Genomic DNA, 6,681 nt, shown 5'->3' on the forward strand with positions numbered 1-6,681 from the left:
TCAGCCTTAACTGGGGTGAATAGAAAGAAGTGCTTATTCCAACATTACGTTTCCTTACATAAAAGAATAAAGGCGTTTGGTTGGAGACCATATGGTCGGAAACTTAGGGTCCGTTGGTTTGCATCTCGAATTGGAATTGGAATAGTCTATTCTCATAGTCTGTTTGGTTCAGACAGGAATGAGAATGGGAATTGAAATAAGCAGGAATGGGATTTTATTCCCAAGGGAGGGGCAGGGAATGGCCATTCTCTCAAATGGGGGAATGCCATTCCTGCATGGGAATGAGATTCCGATTCCACTCAACCAAACAGTTGGAATTGGAATAGTCCATTCTGATTCTGATTCCAGACCCTATTCCTATGAACCAAATGGGGCCTTAATAATTTGGATTTAAATATCCATCTTTTATTATTATTTTTAGAATATTTGTTACATTGAATTACAAAGTAAAAATGACTTCTTGGTTCTGTTGCCGTTTATCTAAAAAACGGTGCCAGTTCAGTTCCACATAAGCATTTTTCCAATAGAATTTGAAACGTTGATCGGTTTAATTGTTTATCAAATAAATGCTTGTCTTGGTTTGTATGAGAGCAATCTGATGGGGGAAGTTTCTTTTTAATGTTTTTTCCAACACTAGGCTACATTTGAATGTGGTGCAAAAGTAAAATTACATCGCTTGGTTTAAAGTTATGGACAGTTGTAAATTGAAAAGTTTGATTATCGATGTAAATATTTACGTCATTTTTATTGAAGTTATATTTACAATTTTACATCGGTTTTTGATGTTTAAATACACTTCATCCAAACACTGGTAAATACAGACCGATGGAGTTTTACGTCGATTTTTTATGCTTAAATACACTTCATCCAAACGCTGATAAATAACGACTGAGAGTATAATTACACCAATGCGTATTTACACCGCAAACAAACACATTCAGTTTATGTGGTGCTGCTTAATGGTGCCTACCTGTCAAAAATATTTTTAACATTTTTTCACTTTTCAAGATAACTAGAGTCCAAAGCACTATGTTTTCTATATTTTCGGGCCCAGACCTAACTCTTAGATTGCCCAAGCCCGATCCAAGCTTAGGCCGACCCTAACCCAGCCTGAACTTGGCCTGATTAGGCATATATCTTTTTTGACACATGCCTGATTACAAATGCATACATAGAGAATGCGTGCACAAGGGTGTTCATAAAAAAACCGAACCAAACCAAGTAAATCAAATCGAAAAATGCGGTTAACCAATCCTATCAGTTCGGTTTTGGTTCAACATTTCTAAAAAACCAAATGACCAGTTTGATTTTCGGTTAACCTAGAAATAAACCGATGGTTAACCAAACTGATGGAGGATGATTTGACCCGACCCTTTGAGACGACGACACGTGGAAATGACTCAGCACAAGCAACAGCTCAGCACCACAGCCTAACCGCGACTAAGTGACCAGCCCACAGGGCAGCTCGCTACCCCATAGCTCGCTATAGGGGGAGCTCGCTACAACACGACCTCGAGGTCCCTCGAGCTACTGAAAGGGAATACTCCGAACCAAGTCTATCCCAGCTCGCGAGCTAGGATAACCAACTCGCTCCAACACTTAGGCAGAAAAACTGCCCCAAAGGCCACCCTGAGAGGGGTCACCTCGAAGTACCCCAAGGAGCTCGCTACAAAGTAGCTCGCGATAGGATAGCTCGCTACGTGATGGAATAGCTCGCTACAAGGTAGCTCGCGACTAAGCGACGCGATGCTTTCAGGAAGCTTCTATCTGACAAGACCATACCCATCAGACTGCGCCACGTCTCTTGACCGACGGCGCAGTCCCTGCCAATTCAACAGACTGCATCCATGTCTCTCGACAGATGGTGGCATACCTGTCCTCCCGAGACGTGTCACTCATCCGATTGGGTAGTACCCTACAACGATTACCTGCGCAGCCCTGGCAGATAACGGCTGTGACAGAAGCCCAGTGGCGGTTACGCCCGATTTGACAAGAATGCCTATATAAGAGCCCCCTAGTTGAAGAGAAGCTCTCTCTCGAATATCTGAGATCTTATCTTGAACTTACTTGCTCTCAAGCTAACTCAGTGATCTAGCGCGACCTACACTCTTAGCCTTTTTTACACTCTTCACTATTTTCTCTAGTGTTCTAACTTAAGCATCGGAGTATTCCCACCGGGCAAGTCCCCCAGGAATTCTTCACCGTCTTCTTCTCAGGTGTTGTCCGTTGCCAGCTAGGAGCCAGTCAGCAGCCAGCTAGGAGTGCCCGGATTGCGCAGCATCATTTGGCGTCGTCTGTGGGAAACGCTTCAAAAAAGCCTTCCTTTAAGATTCTACAGTTTCCTTTTGAAAACTCAACATTCATGGCCTCCTCCAGCAATGTCGGATGTGGTGCCAGCCAGAACGCTTCTGGGGAGCAACCCCAACTTCCCACAGTCTGTATTGGACAGTTTGCCGTCCCCCTCTCCGTGGACGGAGTTCCCAGTCTGAATGTGACTCTCACAGTGGCACTTGCGGTCGCTCCACTCCCTTCCATAGTTGGAGCAACCTTTGTTGAACATTCAGTTGTGCCCCCAGTGGCCAACCTGAACCAGCTGGAAGACTTAATGCAATGCATGCGGGCCATACAAGCTCAAATGCAACAGTTCCAGCAGTTCCAACTTTATCAACAATAAGTGTTGCATCAAGTCTCCTAATACCAGTACCAGCAGCAGTTTCCCTCCTGGCCATGAAGTAGACCAAGCCCTCCCGCCGGAGCGAACAACCTCGCCGGGGAGAGGCCTCCCAGGCCCAGGATCCCGCCAAGAGCCAAGCCTCTTCCCTTGGAAGGAAGGAGAGGCCAGCCACCCTCGCCTCGCAGCCTATGGGTAGGTCGGGAGTCTCCCAGCCAACCAAGCCCGCATCACCCCAGCATTCGCAGTTCGAGCTCCCGCGCGCAGAGAACCCGTTCGAGGTCTTGGCCGCAGACTACAGGTAGGGCCCTTCGGTTCAGAGCTACCACCAGCAGTCCGAGCCCATCGAGCTCGATAACAATGAAGCATCAAGCACAAATGCCAAACCAGCAAAGCATCAGCGAAGGTGCCGGCGAGCTCAAAGGAAAAGAGGAGGTATGCTCAGGCAAAGTGAAAGCTGCCCCTCTCCTCCCAGTTTCTTCCTCACTGTCTCCAGAACTCCTTGTTGTCCCCATGCCAAGGGACTTCAAGCTCCCTCCACTGGACAAGTATGATGGATATTTCGATTCGAATGATCATGTGGACGCCTTCCAGTCCCAGATGCACCTGGCAAGAGCCAACGAATCCTGCATGTGCGTGGCATTTTCCACCACCTTCAAAGGGGTAGCCCACACATGGTACCGTAACCTCACGCCTGGTTCGATAAGAAGCTGGGCGCAGTTCGTGCAAGTTTTCACCTCCCACTTCGTCACCAGCAAGAGGTGCCCGTGAACTCAGGAAAGCCTCCTCGGCATAGTTCAAATGGAAGGGGAGTCCATTCGGAGTTACATCAAGCGGTTCAACGACGCTTGTTTGCAGATACCCGACCTGGATGTCGCAGTTCGCCTCACCGCAGCCAAGCGAGATATCACTCACAAAGAGTTCAAGTGGCACGTAGTTGTCAACCAACCCAAGACCGTGACCGAGTTCCTCAGGCTCGTGGATCGGTTCATAGGGACGAAGGAAGAAATCAACCAGAAGGGCGAGCAGGCCCTTGAGAAAAGGAAAAGGGAACCAGAGCCCCCATCTCAAGGCGACAGCAGGAAGAAGAAGAACCCAGCTCAGGGGGCAAGGCCGGTTCAGCCCTTCCGAGCTCCGACAGCAAAAAGAGACTACACACCCCTCAACGCGAAGCGGACCGAGATCTTCATGGCGATCAAGGACGCCCCCTACGTGAAGTGGCCACCTCGTAGCACCGAAAGTTGTAAAAAACTCCACACGTGAAGAGACTACACACCCCTCATAGCACCGAAAGTTGTAAAAAACTCCACGATGAGATAGAAGAACTCATCCGTCGTGGATATCTGAGAAATTTTGTACAAAGTAATAATAATAATAAAGCAGGTCGGCAAGGAGAGCAGAGTAGAGACGCTCCCGAGTCCAGCAGGCAAGCGGAACAACCGCAAAAGCAGCCCCCCAAAGAGAGACCAGTTCAGGGGACCATCCATGCCATAGTTGGAGGCTCGATTGTGGTAGGCTGCACCTCAACCGCAGCTCGCGCATCAGCTCGTGAAGCCGCCAAGGAAGAGCAGAACCCCCCAAAGCGGCCAAGGATGGAAGATCCCATCTTCTTCACAGAAGATGACGCACGCGGGGTCCGCTACCCCCATGATGACGCGCTCGTCATAAATGTGAAGATCAACGACTTCGAAGTCCGACGCATCCTCGTCGACTCAGGCGACTCAGCGGACATCCTCTTCAAAGCAGCCTTCGACCAACTGCAGCTCCAGGAGAGCGACCTAAAGCCTACAAACACTCCCCTGGTAGGCTTCAGCGGAGAGGAAGTTAGGCCCCTGGGAAGGATTACAGTACCCGTGGAGGTCGGCACTTGGCCTAGCATGGTGAGGCTCAACCACGATTTCTTAGTGGTCGCAACCCCCTCCCCGTATAACGCCATAGTAGGTCGGCCGATTACCACAGACTTCGGAATCGGGATAGCGCGAGGTGACCAGCTTGAGTCTCGCAAGTGCTACGTCGCCGCCCTTAAAGAGAAAGCCAAGGTGGCCGATGACCTCGAGCTGGAGTGACCTACGGAGCAGAACGAAGAGTGAGCTGCGCCCACCAAAGAGACCGTCTCCATCCTAGCCTCGACGGAGGACCCAGCCCAAAAACTTCAGATCGATGCTTCCCTTGAGGAGCCTCTGCGATCTAAACTAGTATGCTTTTTACTTGAAAATTTAGATGTTTTTGCATGGTCTACAGTCGAAATGCCCGACATAGACCCTAGCATTATAACTTATAAGCTCAATACTGATCCTGTAGTTAGGCCCGTTAGACAGAAGAAACACAACCTAGCCCTAGAGCGATGGAGGGCAGTCAACGAGGAGGTCGGGAAGCTCCTTGCAGCCGATTTTATCAGGGAAGTCCATTACCCGAGCTGGGTGGCCAACCCCGTTCTGGTGAAAAAGGATAACGGTAAATGGCGCATGTGCGTCGACTACACCGACCTGAACCGAGCTTGCCCAAAGGACTGCTTCCCACTTCCCAGGATTGACCGTCTGGTGGACGTGACCTCGGGGCATGAGTTGCTGAGCTTTCTAGATGCCTACTCGGGCTACAACTAGATCAGGATGGACCCGACAGATGAAGAACAGACTGCCTTCATAACCGAGCTTGGCCTGTACTACTACAAGGTCATGCCTTTTGGGCTAAAAAATGTCGGGGCAACCTTTCAAAGACTTGTAAATAAACTGTTTGAGCCATTGATTGGCCAAAAATTAAAATGTTATGTAGACGACATGGTCGTCAAAACCCAGTTCTCATTAGACTTAATACAAGACTTGCATTTAGTCTTCGAAATTCTGCGTAGATTTAATATGAAATTGAATCCGAATAAGTGTGTCTTTGGCGTTACCTCGGGTAAATTCTTGGGATACATTGTTAACCGGCGCGACATTGAAGCCAACCCGGACAAAATAAAGGCCATCCTAAGTATGAGACCACCCCGAAAAGTGAAGGAGGTTTGGAGGCTGAATGGCCGAATAACCGCTCTGAGCTGTTTCATGTCCAAGCTAGCAGATCGCTGCCTACCTTTCTTTAAAGCAATTAAAAGCAAAGGGTTTGAATGGACCCAAGATTGTCAGCTTGCGTTTGATGAGCTCAAAAAGTACCTCGCTAGCATACCGGTCTTAACTCGGCCCGAAGAGGGTGATGTTTTAGAGCTGTACCTCTCGGCAAGTGACGAAGTGGTCAGCTCAGTACTAATAAAAAAAGTAGATCGGGTCCAATGACCTATCTACTATGTTAGTAAAGTGTTGCAGGGAGCAGAGGCAGGATATCCGAAGATAGAAAAATTGGCCTATGCACTGGTTATTGCAGCCCGAAAGCTCTGTCCGTACTTTCAAGCTCATACTGTTATTGTCCTCACCAACAAACCTCTGAGGCAAGTCCTATTCAAGCCTGAGGTCTCTGGTCGACTGATGAAGTGGTCCGTTGAGCTCAGCGAGTACGATTTCCAATACAAGCCACGAACTGCTATTAAGGCCCATGCCTTGGCAGAATTCGTCACGGAGTGCACTTTCAGCTCCGATGTCCCCAAGCCGGTCGAGCACGAGGCCCCCAGTTCGGGCGAGCCCGGAGCTCCCAGGTCGGTCGAGTCCGAGCACCGTGAGGTAGAAGCCAGTGCGGCATCTCTCCTAGTTAGGCCAAGCGCGAATTGGTCATTATCTGCAGCGATTCCCAGCTCGTGGTTAATCAGGTCACAGGAGAATACGAAGCTCGCGAACCGACTATGATTTCCTACTTAGCCAAAGTAAGAGAGGCTCTGCTCGATTTCCAGTCACACTTCATCAGGCAAGTCCAGAGGTCGGAGAACGCTGAGGCCAACGCCCTGTCCCGGTTAGCCAGCACCAGTGATAACACCATGAGAACCGTGTACATAGTGAACCTGCCTTGGCCTAGCATTCTCGGGGGGGGGGGGGCAAAGGAGGTCGCTCCTGTCGTTCAAGCAGAGCCGAGCTGGATTGACCAGC

Source organism: Nelumbo nucifera, chromosome 3 (assembly GCF_055504915.1).
Source record: "Nelumbo nucifera cultivar China Antique chromosome 3, China Antique-T2T, whole genome shotgun sequence".
Lineage (NCBI taxonomy): Eukaryota > Viridiplantae > Streptophyta > Magnoliopsida > Proteales > Nelumbonaceae > Nelumbo > Nelumbo nucifera.